The 16368-nt window shown below is 36.7% G+C and overlaps 1 protein-coding gene across 45 annotated transcripts in view; it reads right to left on the reverse strand.

Annotated features, from left to right (window-relative positions):
* Positions 1-16368, reverse strand: part of HNRNPC (heterogeneous nuclear ribonucleoprotein C) — a 50026-nt gene that overhangs the window by 28941 nt on the left and 4717 nt on the right. For 20 of the 45 annotated variants that reach the window (XM_084863213.1, XM_084863221.1, XM_084863231.1 and 17 more), the window contains one exon: positions 15048-15073. The exons of 9 other annotated variants lie outside the window; for them this stretch is intronic. The gene's annotated coding sequence lies outside the window, so the exon portion shown is untranslated. Of the gene's footprint in view, positions 1-14355; positions 14528-15047; positions 15074-15404; positions 15570-16368 lie in introns of those variants that run through there. 16 more of the 45 variants (XM_084863233.1, XM_084863222.1, XM_084863234.1 and 13 more) reach the window with 4 other exon arrangements.

The raw sequence follows: 16368 nt of genomic DNA on the forward strand, positions 1-16368 counted from the left end.
GAGTGTCACAGAGACAATTCTATCTTGGATTGTCAATGCAGCTAAAAATTAAGGAAATGTTTATAAATAAGCAGCCCATTTCTCATTCCACCTCCCCCTTTGTTAATCCTCACCAGAGGATATTTTTCCCATTTTTCTCCCCAGAAGGTGAAAAGGGGGGGTAGGATGGGAGAGGGAGAGAGAGGGGAAGGGGAAGAGAGATAAGACATCAACTGATTGGCTCCCACACAAGCCTGAAAGGGAAAGAGGATCAAACCCACAACCCAGATACATGTCTTTCACTGGGAATTGAAGTGGAGATTCTTAATACCACCCCCCCGCCCCCCCCTTTTTTTAGTTCTATTGATTTCAAAGAGGAAGGGATAGGGAGAAAGAGAAATAGAAACATCAATGATGAGAGAGAATCCTTGACTGGCTGCCTCCTGCATAACCCACACTGGGGATGGAGCCTGCAACCTGGGCATGTGCCCTGACCGAGAATCAATTGCAATCTCCTCCTGTTCATATAGGACAACACTCAAACCACTGAGCAACACTGGCCAGGATATAGCCCTTTTCTCTTTAAGTTCACATTAAATGTCAAGAAAATTCTGCAGAGAATAGGTACATAGCAAGGTAAAAAAAAAAAAAAAAAAAAAGCAGACTGAGTTATCTGACAATTATAAGGTTTGGCTCAATGGATAGATCCTTGGCTTGGGGACTGAAGGGTCCCGGGTTCGATTCCGGTCAAGGGCATGTACCTTGGCTGCGGGCATATCCCCAGTAGGGGGTGTGCAAGAGGCAGCTGATCGATGACTCTATCTCATCAATGTTTCTAACTATCTCTCTCCATTCCTCTCTGTACAAAATCAATAAAATATATATTTTTTAAAAAAAGATTCTGGTATTTGCCGGGAGCTGAGCTAAAGTAGTTTATAATTAAAATCAAGCCTTCTGCTCCCTTGCCTTTATGTAATGGCCACTAGAACTCCATCTTTAGTGGAAAGTGATGGAGAGAATGATACCTGACAAAACAGTGCCACTCAGAGACTGTGTTTCGTATCATATCTGGAAATATTTACTGCAAAAAACAGGGGGTAGCAGGGATAAGTAAACATGCCACAATAAATTTCTAATGGGCATTTCAAGCAGTTCTCTACCTCTTCATCCTATTCACATAAGTTAATTACAATGTACTTATATCACATATGTTGATTCAAAAAAGGAATGAATGCCCTAGCCAGTTGAGCTCAGTATACAGTGTCGGCCTGTGGACTCAAGGGTCCTGGGTTTGATTCTGGTCAAGGGCACATGCCCAGCTTGTGAGCTCAGTCCCCAATAGTGGGGTGTGCGGGAGGCAGCTGATCAATGATGGCCTCTTATCATTGATATTTATATCTCTCTTCCTCTCCCTCTCTACAATCAATAAAAATATATTTTTAAAAATGAAAGACGGCACCAAGTATGTCCTAGTTAGTATGTCAAGTCATACTAACTAGGGAACAACAAAAATATTAACTTACCTCAGAGTTGGAAATTCAGAACTCTACCTTATAATTTTCTATTACTATCCCCCAAAACCTAGACTACATTTAATTCAAATTAGGTGCAACTGTCATACCTGATATATTCTAATATATCAAAGATTGTAGAAAATATTAAAAATTCATCAACTATGTTTTTTCTGGCTTCATCAGAGGGGAACAATGAACTCCCTATGTGTCTACAAAAAGAACAATGTCCTTTAGCCCTAACTGGTTTGGTTCAGTGGATAAAGAGTTGGCCTGCAGGCTGGACTGAAGGGTTCCAGGTTCAACTCTAGTCAAAGACATGTACCTTGGTGGCAGCACATCACCAATAGGGGGTGTGCAGGAGGCATCTGATGGATGATTCTCTCTCATTAATCTTTCTTTGAAGAATTTTAGACAAAGTGTCACTAGATGGCAGCAATGAGTTGGCATTTTTTTTAAAAAAAGACTCAAGATTTAGTCATTTTATAGTGTCATACAACTTGTCAACAGTTTTCCAGTAACTTTTGAGTATTATAATTTCTCTGCCTACTTAGAACATCATCATCTGGTCTCAGTTGTTTTCCTTTAACACTTACGAGCTCCTATTTTGCCCCTTTTAATTCTTTTTAATGCCCTTCCCCACACTACTTTTTATCTACCTGGCCTACCTTTCCTCTTTCCCTTGTATCTTTATTACATCCATCATCTATTTCTATTTTTCTGTTTTTTTTTTTGCTTCAAGAAAAAACTATTTTAAATATGTAACATGCAATAAACTTAATATTTCAGCCGAAACCGGTTTAGCTCAGTGGATAGAGCATCGGCCTGCGGACCAAAGGGTCCCAGGCTCGATTCCAGTCAAGGGCATGTATCTTGGTTGCAGGCACATCCCCAGTAGGGTCTGTGCAGAAGGCAGCTGATCAATGTTTCTCTCTCATCGATGTTTCTAACTCTATCCTTCTCACTTCCTCTCTGTAAAAAATCAATAAAATATATTTAAAAATAAAATAAACTTAATATTTTCAAGAAAAATAATCTTAAATGTTACATGCAATAAACACCAATTATTCAAGCAAGATTATATTACATGCAATAAACATGTAATATATTTTTATTTTTAAATATATTTTAGTACATTTTAATATTTCAAGAATAAAAGAACTTCAGTATATTACCAAAACTGTACTAACATATCAGATTGTAAAAAATATTAAAAATTCATCAACTATGTTTTTTCTGGCTTCATCAGAGGGGAACAATGAACTCCCTATGTGTCTACAAAAAGAACAATGTCCTTTAGCCCTAACTGGTTTGGCTCAGTGGATAAAGAGTTGGCCTGCAGGCTGGACTGAAGGGTTCCAGGTTCAACTCTAGTCAAGGACATGTACCTTGGTGGCAGCACATCACCAATAGGGGGTGTGCAAGAGTCATCTGATGGATGACTCTTATTAATGTTTCTAACTCTATCCCTCTCCCTTCCTCTCTGTAAAAAAATAAGTATATAAATAATTAAAAAAAAAAAAAGGGACATAATCTCAAGGTAGACTATCACGGAAAGACCAGTAGCATGAGAAAGTAGCACATGGTAATATAGGACATTTTCAGGCCAAGAAAAAACAAAGTTTGCCATTTTAAGATAAATTATGCTAACTGCTAATTCTAAGAATTAAAAAACTAAGAAAATGCACAAGGTATTAACAGGGGAAAATGAATATTTCAATAAATGGTACAAGGTAGCCATCTAAAATAAATGGGGACCAATCTCATCCTGTACATCAAAATTAATTGGCTCAAAATTTAAATGTAAAAAGTTACATATGTAATTGTCAAAACCTCAAGACAGCCCTGGCCACTGTGGCTCAGTTAGTTGGAACATTGTCCCATACACCCAAAAAGGTTGTAGGTTCAACTCCCAGTCAGGGCACATACAAGGAATCAATGTTTCCTTCTCTCTTCTTTCCTTTCTCTACAATGCAAATCGATGGGTGAAGATTAAAACAAAACAAAAACTGCCCAATCAGAATGATTCAGTTGAGCATCAATCTCTGCACTACAAGGTTGCTGATTTGATTCCTGGTCAAGGCACATACCTGGGTTGCAGGTTAAGTGCCTTGGTAAGGTGAATGAGAACACCCATAGATGTTTCTCTCTCCCCTCCACCCCTTTTACTTGGATGAGAATTTAAATAATAAATAAATTAGAAAAACAAAACTCAACAGTTCCCAAAATTATGAGTAACAGAAAACACAAGAGAAATCATAAACGTGAAAAATTGTTTTAAGAAAAGAATATTGAATTTTAGCCTAGCCAGTGTTGCTCAATGGTTGCGCATCAACCTATGAACTAGGGTTGTGGGCTGGATCCCTAGTTTGGGGGGGAGGGGACGTCCGATTGACTCCTCTCTCATCATTGATCTTTCTATCTTTCTCCCTCTCCATTCATTTCTAAAATCAATAGCATCTTTTTTTAAAAAAAGGTAGCAAAGACTTCGGGAGGCTCACCAAACTAAATTAACAAGCAAACTCATTTAAAAAAATAATAAATTTAAATAACACTTTTAAAAAGAAAGTTTGGATTAAGATTACATCAATGACTGGTTCAAACAAATGTTAATGCTACAATTACTGAAAGTTTTCTGGATTAGAAACAAATTACATGGTCTCAAAGTATTATCCAACTAATTACTGACTATAAAGGAGAAAATGTACCTATATAATGCAGGTCACCACTTAAAAAACAAGTAGTCTGAAGTCATATGCCTCCTGATGTGACAAAATAATATATCATCTAAGCAATACTCTTGGTAAAATATGATTTTAGTATACATACAGGAAAACAGACAACTTCAAGTTTGTGGGGACATTAACCAACACTGTTAAAAACTCCTGGGGACGGGGGGGTGGGGGGGGTGGGGGTGGGGGGTGGGGGGGGGGTGGGGACGGGGGACGGACGGGGAGGGCCCTTTCTTGATTAAGAATGCAACATGCTTGAAGAGGAAGAAAACAGTAAAGATAAAAATTATGGTCAACAAATACATATACATCAACAAGTGAATCTAAAACTCAAGTGAATTAAAAACCTGAGGAACAGAATAAACTGAATATAATAGAATCAAGGGGCAAAGAAACGGAGTGGATTGATAATTATCAGGGGGGAAGGGGTGTGGGAGGTGCAGGAAGAGACTGAACTAAAATCGTTCACCTATGGATGAGGACAATGAGGGAGCAGGTAAGGGCAGAGGGTGGGGTGGGAACCAGGTGGAAGGGAGCTATGGGGGGGAGAGGAGGAAGGAGAAACAATTGTAATAATCTGAGCAATAAATATTTAAAAAAAAAAAAAAAAAAAGGAAAAAAAAAATGCAACATGTAGCCATGGCTGGTTTGGCTCAGTGGGTAAGAGCGTCGGCCCGTGGACTGAAGGGCTCCAGGTTTGATTCTGAACTAGGACACATGCTTAGTTGTGGGCTCGATCCCCAGCAGGGGGCATGCAGGAGGCAGCCAATCAATGATTCAATGGTTCTCTCTCACTGATGTTTCTATCTTTCTCCCTCTCCCTTACTCTCTGAAATCAATTTAAAAAAATTTTTTTTAAAGAAATTGAATAAAACCATTCAGGAGAGGAGAGAAAAAGCATACAGAGTTGCTAGAGCCTAAAATGGGATGATGTAATTTTTAATAAACCTTTCTGTAGGTTCACGTGAAAATTCCTGAAGTATAAGTAATGGGTAAATCTACCTATTTATATTAATTGAGCAATTGACAATGTTAAATAAATTCCTGTGATCCTATCTGGAATTGAAAAAGGTAAACTTTGGCCGTGTATAAGTTTTTTAAATCCCTAAGACAAAAATAAAAGACACTCAACATGCTGTAGAAGACTAAATTAAGCCTTGGCCAGGTAGCTCAGTTAGAGCCGTGGTTGGCAAACTGCGGATCATGAGCCATATGTGGCTGTTTGGTCCCTTGAGTGTGGCTCTTTCACAAAATACTACGGCCTGAGCAAGTCTATTTTAAAGAAGTGGCGTTAAGTCTTAAAAATTTGGCTCTCAAAAGAAATGTCAATTGTTGTACTACTGATATTTAGTTCTGTTGACTGAGTTTGCCGACCACTGGGTCAGAGCATCATCCTGATAACCCAAGGTTTTGGGTTTGATCCCATCAGGGAACAAGAATCAACCAGTGAATGCATAAATAAGTGGAACAAATGGATGCCTCTATCTCAAATCAATAAAATTCATCTAAAATAAAACTTAGTGGAAAATGTTTACAATATAGAAGCTCTAAAACAAATACAGTAATGATTATACAATGGTAAAAACATATTATAAAACAGTGGTCGCCAACCGGCGATCCATGGACCACTGGTGGTCTGTGAGGTCCGAAAGGTTGGCGACAGCCATTATAAAACACACACACACACACACACACACACACACACAGCCTAAGCAATCATTCAACTGATAGCTATGATGCGCACTGACCACCAGGGGGCAGACGCTCAACACACAGACCTGGAAACATGGAACAGACTGATGAAACTCGAGAGAGGGAAGGGGGAAGAGGGAAGAGGGGCAAACGGGAAGAGATTAACCAAAGATCTTATATGCATACTAGAGGCCCAGTGCACAGATTTTTGCAACAGTGGGATCACCTGGCCAGCAGTCCAACATCCCTCGAAGGGTCCTGTATTGTTAAGAGGGGCACATATATTTATGATTTTATAATATACTAGAGGCCTGGTGCACGAATCCATGCACCAGGCCTCTAGTATATTAAAAAAGCATAAATATATGCTCAGCCCTATCCCAGGCTAGTCAGGGCTTGTGCATGAGGAAATTAATCAATGTGTTTCTCTCACATCAATGTTTCTGTCTTTCTCTCTTCCATTCTCCCGAAAACTCAGTGGAAAAATACCCTCCAGTGAGCATTAACCAAAAACAAAAGCAAAAAAAAAAAAAAAAAACACAAAATAGTGATTATCCCTGAGTATTGAAACTGTATTTTATCTTTATACTTCTTTTAGGTTTTCAATAAGTATTTCTACAATTTTAAAAAATTGCTCCTAAGTATAAATGGGTAACATAATGTGACAAAAATTTTCAAATGAAGATCTCTAATGATTATAAAACTAAATTACATAGCTCAGTGCCCTCTAATTTCCTCAAAGAATGATAAAATTCTCTTATGACATTGCTTCTCTCACTGATGTGCAAGCCTCTTGAGTTGCCATCAAAGTCAGGGAATTCACAACCTGGTTACTTAATTCTAAGCTAAATTGGCTAATTAAGTTCTTTCCTTTCACTCTTTAACCATTCATAAGTTGAATTCTTTTGATTTAAAACATTATTCAAGTTGTTCACTATTCTGACCATCTTCCATGAAAATAAGATACTGTGACTTATAAACAAATACAACTTAATTTGTCCATATACCATTAAACACAGTAGTACAAATTTGGTTGCTCTTGGAGTAAAACAAACTCTGCACACAATCTTAAGTGCTATTATTTCTGCCAACTTTGACAGTGTCAACACGTACGGAATTCACTGTTAAATAAAACCTCTAATTCTTATTAATATAAATGCTAATTCCCTATATTTGTACAATTATTTTGTTGGATTTCTTTATGTCAAGCATAAAACAGGGCATTTTAATTCATATTATCTGGTTCCAGTTTGAAGAAAAATTGCACTTTGATTTTGTTGTATGAAATATTAAATCTCTCAATTATATGCCCTTTACTGATTTGTTCAACATATTCTGAGGAGTTTCACTAAAGACACTTTCGTAGTTTTTAATGAGATCAACACAATTTCCCTTCAATAGCAGATTTTTAAAAATATATTAGTTTTGGAACAATAACTAGTAATGCTAATTCACTGAGAAGCCCTTCTGCAGATTTTCTGTACACTGAAAAGTTCTACCCTGGTTTAGTTTTAAACAGGACCCTGGTTAAAACTTTAAAAATTATAAATAAAAAATCCGGGTAAAGTATTTCGTGAAAATTTAAATTGGAAAGTAAATACAAAAATACCTATCCCCACAAATTGAAGCTATGTCCACCTTAACCAAACTTAATTTAAAAGTAACCTTGAAAAGTTCCTAAAAACGACATAATACATGTTCTCACTAAAATATACTATCAATAAAAAGAACTACCGTATTTTTCGGACCATAAGACGCACTTTTCCCCCCCAGAAGTGGGGGGGAATAGTCCCTGCGTCTTATGGTTCAAATATAGCCTACACATATACTGTAAAAAAAAAGTTTTTTTACTTGCCTGGCTCTGTGTGCTTGCCCGGCTCTAAAATGGTTCTAAATGCTGCTGTTTACTTTACAGGGTTGATTACATGTGTTTATGACTGTGATGTTGGGTTTTAATGCACATAAAATATTTTAGGACACTATTTGTTTCAGAATCTTTTTTTCTTCATTTCCCTTCTCTAAAAACTGGTGCGTCTTATGGTCCGGTGCGTCTTATGGTCTGAAAAATATGGTAATGAATATCTGGCAATATCTACTTGAACACAAGTCCATAATAATGTAAAAATGATAATAAATACATCCTAATGATTAGGGGTCAGAAGCTTTGGGGGGGTCACACAGACCTATTTCCCTTTCAAGCTCAACCACTTCCCTTTGGGAAGCCAATCCCATCAAAAACAGGATTCTTTGACTATAAAATGAGTATCATTTGTCTCATAGGATAGATATGAGGCATAAATGAACGCACAGAAAACACCGACATGGTGCTTGGCACATCTCAAGTATTGCTGTAGCAGCAGCTGCTGCTGCTACTACATCATTTACTATTATTGGTACCTCCCACAAAAAAACTGGGCCAAGGACAAAAATAGGTGATCAACAAATAATAAAGGTTTATGGAGATTAAAAAATTTCCATTTCACCTACCAAATAAAGAAATTTTTAAATTTTAATGGTCCTTCATATATTACTTCTGATAGTGTACTGGTATATTTTCAGAAGCCACCTGGACTTTTTTTTTTTAAATCAAAACCCTTTAAGATTCTGCATATTCTTTAACTCAATCTCACTTTTGAGAACTTACCTGAAAAAAAGGATGTGGACATATTAACAGTAAATAGAAAACATGTGCATGGAAATGAAACTGGCTAAATAAATTTCATTTTAGTACATCAATCCAATTGAGTACAAGCAGCAAAAACATGCTACATAGCATTTACAAGTTATCTAGATGATTAGACATCTCAGAATATTGTATTATTGTGAGGTTCAAGGTTACTTTTAAATTAAGTTTGGTTAAGGTGGACATTGCTTCAATTTGTGGGAATAGGTATTTTTGTATTTACCTTTTCAGTTTAAATTTTTGTGAAAGTTCCCAATTTTTCTTTGGAAAAACTTTTTCAAAAATTCAGAAGTATATAAAATCAAGGAAACTGGCATCTCTAGGGCACCAAAATTTTTACTGAACAGTGTTCAATAATTTAGGTTCTCTCACTTATTTGAAGTCCTAACAAATATAGATATTTCTCTCTACATTCTCAACCTTCACAATAAACTGTGCCATTATTAAAGTTAGTCATCTATTTCTGAGCACTGCATCACACTAAAGGGGGGGGGGGGGGGGATCACCACCCAGCATTTTAGAACCTTCATATTCTTAACTAGAGCAGCTTCTACATAGTAAAATTCCCCTTCAACAAATATTTACTCTCAGGGCATTTAAGCCATTTACAAGAAAGAAATTCCTTAATTTAAAGTACCAACTATCAGAAATACATACACATACATACATACACACAGACACACACACACCCTAAAATCAACATTCAAAATTTCTTCAGTAAGATCAATAGTGACTAGAAACAAAAAAGGTCACTTTCATTCTACAAAAATTATGAGAACAAAATGGTCACTGTATAAATCCCTGGTCATGGGAAGAGTAGTGTCTTTATAATACTTAGATTCACGTTTAAGAATTTAGGAGGTATTTATCTTAAATCAGCAATTTCAATGAAATGATTCAGCAAAATACATTGAAAGAAAAGGCAAACAGGACAACTTAGGTGGAGGTACATAGAAATTCATTCTACTGTTTTCTATGTTTAGATATTTTATTTAAAAAGTTGAGGAAACACCCAACCAAGCCACACCAGCCAGGGATGGTTTGCATTTTCTAAGTATATACAATATTTAGAAAATATTGTATGCTTACTAAATTTGGATCAAAGGTAAAATAAAGATAGGGTACCTTCTCTTAAAAACCTACATCAATTTTAAGTCATTTGATTAATCATTCTTTTTAATTTTAATAAAACAATAACTTTAAAGTTAACACCAAAATATGCAATAGGTGAAGATGACTATATTAAAGGATTAGTATTAAGGAATGATAATGCACTATGAATGGTGAATGGTTAAGTTATGTGTAGAATACAGAAAATTCTGCACTCTACTAAACTATCCGTTATTCTGGAGTAGCCAGAAAAGCCTAAGACCGGTTCAATTAACTGACAGTTACATCAGTCCTAAAATCAACTCAAGTCGTGTTAATTTACATGGGAAACAGGATAAATATTTCAGAATGGTGAAATAGGAAGTGTATTAGAAAGAAAAAGTCTAATGTCCTTCTAACATGTTATGGCTAACTCTTAAAAATAGCTGAATGGTTCTCACTAGAAAACATAATTTTTAAGTGTTTTTATAGGTTTTTAGAGAGAAAAAGGGAGGAGATAAAAACACTGATGAAACATCAATTAGCTGCCTCCTGCACACTTCCTACCCTACTGGGAACCAAGCCCGCAACTTGGAAAATGTACTCTTGACCAGAATTGAACCGGGGACCCTTCATTCGGCCCCCAACCTAGCCACTGAGCCAAACCAGCTAGCGATGAACTGGTGACTGCTTCATGCATGGGTCAAGGCTCAACTACTGAGCCACACAGACTGGGTAAGTTCTTTCAAATTTTTATTACAGCCCCATCACAGGCCACATAGCAGCCTCTGCCCTCAAATGTTAACAGGACTCATTTAATCACAGCCAAACCTATTTTAAAGTTGTTGTTTAACTATCAAAACTGCTGCCCATATGACACAGGCTTTATTTATACTATTTATACCCAGATGAAGTTCTAGAAGAGTTGAAATATATCTAGTTGGTTTTTTAATTAGAAGAAAAATGTATTGCTCATTATAATAATCAGTCTTTAAGCACATAGAGCAAAAGTTTCCTTCCATGTTCCTAAGACCCTCTCTCTTGTGTAAAGGTAATCAATGTTGTCTTATATGTATCTTTCCAGACCTTTCTCTATGTCTTTACATAGAAAATAAAATTCTATAATAGTTGAACTATTAAAAGTGCTGGAGTATTGGCAGTGGGGGTGGGAAGCTTTAGGGCTATTAAGAGAAAGTATCACTGAGTGGCAGCTTGAGTAAGAACCTAAATTGGAGAACCTAACCTTATGAATGTCTGGGGGAAGGAAATCCCCAAAAAAGGTAAGAACATCTAATGTGTTAAAGACACATTAAAGAGGCCAGTGTGGTTGGAGCAGAATATACTTTTAGCAGTAGAGGAGGAGGTGTCTTGTAAATCACAATGAAAAATTTGGCTTAAAGGCGAAATAGGCAGCTATTAGGATTAAAGCAATACATTTTTCAAGTATTACATTTTTTCTTTTCTTTTTTTCAAGTACAGTTGGCATTCAACATTATTAGTTTCAGTTGTACAGCACAAGTTACAAATGTAACTTGCAGCATTACATTTTGACAGGATTAATCTACCACACACTGATGGGGAGGAGCTAAAGAAAGAAATCTATTGCAAAATGCACAAGAGACCATGGTGGCTTGAAACTGGAACAAGCGATGGCAGTTCTGGACGGTGAATTCTTGTTCTATTTTAAAGGAAAGCTGACGAGATTTTCCACAGGGCCAAAGATGAGGCATCAGAGAAAAGTGAAGGTTAACCAAGTATGGCCTAAATAACATGAAAACTGGAATTCAGTAATCAAAAACACTGCAGAAGAAATTGGTCTAAAGGAAGAATAGCACAATTCACAGTTTTGGACTTTTAAATTAACATTAACATTGAAGAGTTTAACTGGGTAAGTAACTATATAGATGGGTGTGTCATTCAAAAGAAAAGTCCAGCCCTAGTCAGATAGGACTCAGTTGGAATGGGAGGCCACAATGACCTACACATCAGGTGGCATGCACAAGCTGAAATGCACTACACAGTACAGGCTGACATGTTACTGGGTGAGTAGCAAGCCAGGGAATGCACTGTGCATCCATGCTTCAGCTCCCCCACCACAGTGATCTGGAGGAGGAACCCAATCACTAATAGGACCCCCAGATTGAGCACTTCCCTTCCCATTTCAGTTTACAGCCTCAGGGTTGGGATATAGGCTTCCTTGAACAGCATACCCAGAATCAAGGAACTACTTCCCAATTGCCTCCCTCACCAGACCTTTCCTGGACAGGCAACCACACTCAGTCATGCCACTGAATGAGTGTATCAGAAGTGTGCAAATATGGTTAAAACTGCAGATGAGGACTGTTCATGATCAGAGTGGTTTGATAACTTAATTAGGGTCACAATGCTAGTGTTAGAATACAGATGTGAATCCAGCTCTCATTCCAAAGTCCAAACCATTTCCACTCTGCAATTCTCCCAGGATTTGGGAGTTGACTTTTACCAATTTTATTCATACAAATCTAGGAGTCAAACTCAATGTTGTTTTCAGTAACACTTCTAAAAAAAATTTAACCACCCCATAAATACATAGTTGCCTCCATGGAGTCATCCTGGGGTCATTCTCTAGAGGTTAAGCCATCATCTTACTGAATCCTACCCTGTTATGGGGGTACAATCTGAACCCCTCCGAGATTCACTAGGTGCCTAGGCACAAAAAAGATGACCACTGATTTAGCAACATCCCTTTGGGGTTGCTTCTGAGATCCATAAATAAGTTTATTTTTAACTGGAAGAAAAAAACACACGTTTAAAATATGCTTATGTCTATAAAGAATGCTGTCACATCTAAAGATTCTATAGTTATACTACAAAGCCTCATTACCCAACTGAGCCAACATGCTGCAGAACCTGCTGGCTCTTCGTCAGATTTCCCAGGGGACCATTAAGTACTGCTTCACGCCGGCAGTTTGAAAATAAAGTTCAAGAGAAACAAGCTATTTCAGGAGGACAATGGAATTCCAGTGCATCTAAAAGGCGGGGTAGCTGCTGCCCTCCTGTATAGAGCTACCATGATTCCTACAGTTGGTGGAACAATTTATGCCACATATCAGCTGGCTATGGCTTCATTTCCCAAAATGAATGGAAGATTTTCCCAAAAAGCAGGGTTGACGTCAGTTATCCCCCCAGCAACCAGCTGGTTCAATTTCATTCAGCTCTCTATGGACCAGTAAGCTAACAGTAACTGAGTTCTTTGGGGGAATCAATATTTATTGACTTGTACTAACTGCTACCAATAAAGCAGTCTTTACCATGAAAAAACAAACAAACAAACAAAAATAACCCTAATCTACCTAAATAACCCTTATCATTTCTTCATGCCACTTAAAATGTTATGAATGAAAATATACAAAAATATTTTCTAGATAACCTTATGACATTCTTTAACTTTTTTCCATTCTGTTTTCCTTTAAGGCTACCTTTAGTGTTCACTTTAACTAGATTTTACCATTTCCAGAACAAGTAAGGGAAGGGGTCTAGCGTGTGATTTATCCTAACAAAGCAATGAATATGCCTTTAAAAAGCATTCTTTTTGCCCCAGCTCAAAACTATTACAATTAGTTATCAAAATATTGCACTGTCGGTAAAATATTACAGGTTGCAAACTTTTAAAAATTCTTTGGCAATTTATATCCTTATTAATCTCTATATTATTCCTGTGAATAGAGCAGATTCATTCCTTCCTTATCACCCTTGAGAATACACTCTTTCCCAACATCTAACTAGGCCATAAATCATCATTGAAAAAGAGGTCAAGCCTTGATTTTCTCTAATTTGGATACAAAGATTAACCAGATTTCCCCGTTTAAAGGTTAAAAAGCCTTCCTATCCCTTTGTTTTTTAAAAAAACCTTCCCATGAGATAGCATTTTAATATTACAGCAAGCTTGTGGTTTGATTCGTGTTAAATTTTAATAAAAAGTTAATAGAATACAACACAAAATTGCTGTCACAAACCCAAGGAAGATGACTCCAAATGTCAGAAAATTTTCACTAATTTGCAATAAAAAGAAAACTAACTGCTTTGTTGCTAATTATTAAAACAAGCCATTTTAGCCTTGGCTGGGTAGTTCAGTTGGTTGGAGCATCGCCCAATCTGCCAAAGATATGGGAGTTCCCATCCCTAGTCAGGGCACATATAAAAAGCAACCAATGAATGCATAAGTAAGTGGAACAAATTCATCAAATTGCTATTTCTCTCTCCTCTAAAAAAAAAAAAGTTTAATAAAAAAAAAGATATCCTAGCTGGTTTAGCTAAGTGGATAAAGGGTTGGTTGGCCTGTGGACTGAAGGTGCCTAGAGTTCAATTCTGGTCAAGGGCACATGCCCAGGATGCAGGTCAATCCCCAGGTAAAAATATATATTTTTAAAAGCCATTTCATTCTAAAGTATATTTAAACTTCAGCTTTTTTCATTTATCAAAAATTCCCAGTAAGCTAAGTTAACTAGATACTTCTAATTCCATTAGTTTACAAAAAATTTAAGTGGCCTCCCTTGGAAACATCTCTTGAAACAAACAAAAGGATTAACCTAACATTTCCAGAAGTATCACCTATACCTCCATCAACTAAACTTAGACTGGTGTATTTCCTAGTCTTCACAATGAAACCAGTGGACCTTACACCTCTTACCATCACCCAGGAAGGGTGTGCATCTGTTCCGAAGGCCCCCCTGGCTCCAGGTCATCCTGGCTGCCGTTGCTCCAGGCTGGGCATCCATGTTGCTGCAGCTTGTGGTTTGTGAGGGGTAGTGTACAGGAAAAGCAGGATGGGATTTCAAGGGGAACAGGAGGAAGATGGCTTTCTGGGAAAATGCCATCACCATCATAGGTGTTAAATAGTACCACACACATTTTATTGCAGCACAGTTTAAAAATTTAACAAATGAAAGATTTAAAAATAAAAAAAATAAAAATAAAAAAATTAAAAATACAGACGTCCAGAGATGCTCTAAAACAATTAAGTTATAGATCAGGAAAAATAACGTCACAGACTTAGCCAGTTCTTTCGAGCGTGGGGGAAGGGATGAGGGCAAGGGGGGGGTTGGGAGAGAAAAGGTTTATGTGATCAATCCACTTAAAAATCTAATGCCTTCGCTTTCTCTCCCAAGATGGAAAACTCCAAAGTCAATTAGGAGGCAGGAGAAATCTTATGAACATTCAGAAAAACTCCATTTTAATCCGGTTAAAAATCATCAGTCATTATCATCATTATCATCACCATCATTAAGTATAATAATAATAAATAATAGTAACTAGTAACAACAATAAAAAGGAAATCAGCGGAAAGTCAGGAAAAATGTAAAAAAAAATGGAATAACTTACTGTAGCTGAAGATCAAAAAAATCTCACTGTAAAAAAACAAAAATAAAAATAGCCCAGATTAGAAAAACGGGAGGTGCAAAAATGTCAAGTCAGTAAAGTTCATTTCTTTTCTCTTTCCAAAAGCAGTTTCCATAAAAACCGCAAGGGTAAAGTTCTCAATAGCAGACAAGCAAGGCCCTTTCCACATCATCCACCAATCTTAAAAATACACGAGGAAATAGAGAGGTCAGTGTATGAGAGGCTAAAAGGCTCCTCCTCCTCTAACCCAACTGCTGCAGAAAAAAATAGAAATAGAAATTTTAAAAATTACATCTTAAATCCAAGTCCCGAATTTGAAAACAATTAAAAAAAAAAAACCTGTAAATTTGCTGTAGTGCACACCAAGTTGCATCGTTATTTTTAAAATGCTCTTTATAAAATCAGTTTTGGAATGGGAATGTGTGTGTTCTGGAAGGGTGGGGAAAGGAGGTTAAAAATCAAAGCTGAGCTCCAGTGAGTAGGGATGGGGTTCGCCTTGCTGCCCTGTGAAAGGAGAAGGGACAGATTGAGTCAGAGTTCCTCAGAAATGTTGTGCCCTAAACCCCCAAGACAGAAACATCTGTCCATTGCTTCTAACACATTTTGGTAAAGCATAACATTCCACTGGGATTGAGGAGAGCCTCTAAGAAATCACTTCTACCAGTGATTCTCTTCACAATTCTTCAACATTAGTAGATAACTAGAATTATCAAAATAAGTGCATGTATTCCCTTAAGGGTCTCAAAAAAGGTGTAAGTTCAAACTTTTATCTTGATAACCAGTTTGGTCAAAATTATATATATATCAAGCCAACAGAGGGTAAAGAAGTGAGCAAATCTCAAGGATGAAGGAAGATTAATGAAGGTAAGCAAATTCATGGGTTTTTAAATTTTAAGTCCATGTAGTTTTTTTCTGTTATATAGACTGAAGGAGAATGGTCTACCATGAAGATACATGAGAGAGGACATCGATTCTCAAAACCAATTAAGTGAACAAATCACAAGACCTGGTAAGTTCTACAGTAAAAAAGATGCTTTAAACAAGGAACACATTATTTATTCACTGACAGAATGAAAAACCAAAGATGAAGGAAAAGATTATGGCTACTGAATATTTAATGCCATAAAAACAGGTGAAAAATTATGGTCCTTAAGTTTGTTTCAGTGGTCTATAATTAGTGGTCACTAATTTATAAGTATACATAGCTAATTCAAAGAATCTTATATATAACTTAAAAAATAACATGACAGCAAAAACAGAATCTGCAATTAAGACTGTAGGTCTTTTGAGTAAATAAGAATGG

Source organism: Pipistrellus hanaki (genome assembly GCF_964339955.1).
Source record: "Pipistrellus hanaki genome assembly, chromosome: 1".
In the NCBI taxonomy this organism is placed as follows: domain Eukaryota; kingdom Metazoa; phylum Chordata; class Mammalia; order Chiroptera; family Vespertilionidae; genus Pipistrellus; species Pipistrellus hanaki.